This window comes from Trachymyrmex septentrionalis, unplaced genomic scaffold, assembly GCF_001594115.1.
Source record: "Trachymyrmex septentrionalis isolate Tsep2-gDNA-1 unplaced genomic scaffold, Tsep1.0 scaffold245, whole genome shotgun sequence".
In the NCBI taxonomy this organism is placed as follows: Eukaryota; Metazoa; Arthropoda; class Insecta; order Hymenoptera; family Formicidae; genus Trachymyrmex; species Trachymyrmex septentrionalis.
In genome coordinates this window covers 93,532-97,420 of record NW_017305403.1, presented here as the reverse complement: position 1 = coordinate 97,420, position 3,889 = coordinate 93,532, and the positions used below count along the sequence as shown (strand labels likewise).

The 3,889-nt window shown below is 35.2% G+C and overlaps 1 pseudogene; it reads left to right on the top strand.

Moving 5' to 3' along the window:
* The first annotated feature begins 1,693 nt into the window (after positions 1 to 1,693).
* LOC108748830 lies at positions 1,694 to 3,065 on the top strand (annotated as a pseudogene).
* The last annotated feature ends 824 nt before the right edge of the window (positions 3,066 to 3,889 follow it).

The window sequence follows — 3,889 nt, the reverse complement described above, 5'->3', positions numbered from 1 at the left end:
TTGTGGCGCACGAATCGACGAAATCTAAAATCACGCTATTAAAGATATGTACAATGGAAAATGCCAAATGTAGTGCTAAACGATGTCAATAAATTATCACTTTTGCGAAAGTTGAAAGGTGAACGATATCTCAGTATGTGTTTCCGATCGTGGGACCTGTATGAATTTCCTCTACTTCAAAGCACAACGAAGGATTCGTAAGCTGTTAAAACAACATCGTAATTGGAAAAACCGCAATACGTAATTTTTGCGTTTCAAAATGGAAAAAGAAACGCAAAATGGTTCGCAATTCGACGTATGTAATCTCACTAATGTGAAACTTTTTCTAAATTCTGATTTTTATCCTTACGACGATATGAATTTAGATTTTAAACACAAGAAAGCCGCTATACTCTACGATATGTATGTAAAATATCAAAAGACATACTACGGTTACAACAATCGCGATGCTATGTTATCTATTTCTTGTACACGTTCCATTCGTAGTGATCGATTGTTCTCGCCAAAACGAATCGATAAAATGCGCTACTGTGGATATTCATATAAATAGAATTCGAATGTAAGGAAAATATTCCACTGAACACTACAGCTTATTGTCTTATTATTCACGATAGGGTGATAGAGTACAATCCATTGACTAATGTTATTCGCAAAATTGTATAATATATTTTTTTCAAGCTCTCTCCTTCTTTATTGAATTTCACACACTATCATATTGTAAAACACATATTCCGTTAAATATATTATATCTTATAAAATATTTATGATGTCATTTACCTTTCCTCTTATAGATAGATAAGAGTTTCGTCTAAAAATATAAAAAGTATGAAACGCGATTCATTACTATTGACAAAGCGTTTTATCGTTTCTACTGTATGTCGTATATATAAAGAAATCACGAAACGCGATTCATTATTCTTAACAAAGCATTCGAGTACACATCGTTTCTACTGCGTGTCGTATAATTGTGTTACATTGCGATGTCTCTTATGTTCATCATCATCATCGTTACGATTACTACGACGACAACGAGGACGTCGACGGATCGTCAAAGTATAGATACTGAAATAATTCTGTATCTACAAAAGTACGGCTACTTGAGTAACGCAATACGCAATTATCAGTCGAAGAGGAAGAAATTAAACAGATGATTTCGTTATTTCAAGAATATTATCAAATACAGGGTGATGGTACATTGAATAACTATACGTTGTATCAAATGCGTAAACCATGATGTGGTCTCCCGGACATTCTGCACCACGAGTAAAATACAGGTAGGAGGAAATGGGCGAAAACACATCTCACGTGGAACTTCCATTTAGCAGATGCGCACACTTTGAAAACTACCGCATTCGCGTTCTCGCGAACTTCGTCTTTATCATTCGAACGTAAAACGTTAAATCCCGACATCTTAATATCTTATCATAATGGCACACACACGTACGCTAATCGTAAGCGTAACAAAGAAATTTGCTCCTCTTCGTTCGATGGACCTGATGGAATATTCGCTCACGCGTTCTATCCTTCAAACGTTGCCAATTACACCGCTGAAATACACGTAGACAGTGCAGAACTGTGGCATATATATCTAACCGAAAAATCTGCTAGTAACAAGGACTATCTGTTTAAAACGTTAACACATGAAATTGGACACGCATTAGGATTAACACACAGTTCGCGTGAAGACTCCATAATGTTCGCATTTGTCACTGTTAATAATAATAATAAAATCGTGAAACTCAACATAGAGGACATTTTAGCCATTCAACAACTCTATGGAATTAAAAATCTAAGACTAACAATAACTACACAACCACCACCACCACTATCAACGACAACTACCGAAATTACGACAAATAAACCCGAGTACATAGATCTCTGTACTTTACAATATGTGGATACGGTGTTAGTATTACGTCATCGAATATTCGTCACGTACGAGGGTCGTTTGAAAAGTCCGTGCAAAAATAAAAATTACTTAATTTTTTGGGGTAAACTTTTTTTATTTTTCAACATAGTCACCTTTTAGGCTTATACACTTCGTCCAACGCTGCTCTAATTTGTTGATCCCTTCCGAATAATAGGATTTGTCCAAGTCTGAAAAATAGCCATTTGTTTCTGCAATCACGTCCTCGTTTCCATAAAATCTTTTTCCCGCCAGCCATTTCTTCATATTGGAGAACAAATAGTAGTCCGAGGGAGCCAAGTCTGGAGAGTAGGGGGGATGTGAGACGAGTTGGAACCCTAATTCCATTAATTTTGCGACCACAACTGCTGAGGTGTGAGCTGGTGCGTTATCGTGAAAATCACTCGACTTCCTCGATTCAAATGAATGCCAAACACAAACAAATAGACCGATCTGGCTGTAACTTGGTGTGTGTTCCTCCAAGAGATGCTACTAACTAAATCTAACCTTGATACGCGCCAGTAGTGTCATCTCTCTGACTTTGCACGGACTTTTCAAACGACCCTCGTATTAAAGTTATGTATGGTCGATAAATATAGATGGTACAAAATACGACGGACCACACTAAACAGCTACATGAATTTCCTTTCGAATAATTTCTCTTTATCAGCCGCGTATCAAAGGCCTTCAGGTGAAATAGTACTGTTTGTAAATATGTAATATAGTTTACGTGGTCGAGTATCCCAGTTCCAAATTGAAAGAAGATTGCCCAAAACGTCTCTCGAGTCTAGGATTTCCCCCGAACGCTTTGATCGATACCATAGTAAATACTAACAGAGGACAAACCTATGTAATCTTCAATAATAACAATATGACGCAGATAGACAAATGTAGTGTGAGTGTTCGCTCGTATCAATCGTTACAAGCGGTATTCCCAGGAATACCGTCAGCTCCGACCTTGACCTTTCGATATATGGGTGGTAATCTGTACTTTGCCAAAAAACAACAATTTTACAAATTTAATGAGTTCATGAGAACCGTAACAGAGGCTGGTAAATTTAATATAAACGTACTCAACGTCGAATATTCGAGAGACGGATTATTGCAACAAATGCAGGATATCTTAGGTCGACTAATTCGATCGAGTAATACATATTGACAAAATACAACGAGAAATAAGACGAAGAAGGAGGAGGAAAGGATGGAAGGACATATATAATAAATACTATAATAGTTTTAAACGATCAGTATGAAAGGAACAATCATTCCGACAACATCGTTTGTACGCACTTTCCAAGCTTTTCGATCGTGAGGACGATACTGCGAAAAAAATACACAAAAAATGCTTAACAATACGGATATCGAAAATTATCTCATGGAACAGGACGATCGTGATGAAGCGCGAAGAAGAAGAAGAAAACATTCGACGATTTTAAAACGATTGGTGAAAATCCAGATAAAGAAAACAAATCAAATAAGTAGGTATTTATTTTCTTTGCGTCTATTTTTTCCATCTACTAATTTTTTTCTTTAATTACAGACATCAAATCGCATATCGTTCTATCGTACGCAGATATATATACTCGTATCTAGTTATTATATTTAAATATTTTTTGTGCATCTGCGTATGTAACTAGTTATACATATATCTTAGCTCCGTAACTGTAACTGTAACTACAATAGTTATGTTTTCCTTTGTATCTTATCAAAATGTATCTAAAATAATATTTTAGATATATAATATCTTTAGAGACACTCAACAAATAGCGTATTCGATTTACCGATTCGACGCGATTCCGAGTCAATAATCTCTTCTGTAAAAGAAGAGTTAAATTGTGCAGCTAAAAAAGAATATTGTATAAACATTTAAAAATTATTTTATTGTAAGTACATTTAGAAATTATTATGTAAACAACAATTAAATAAGATATTAAAACGTAAGGCCGAAAATAATTTTAAAAGAATAATCTTAAGCTATTATAA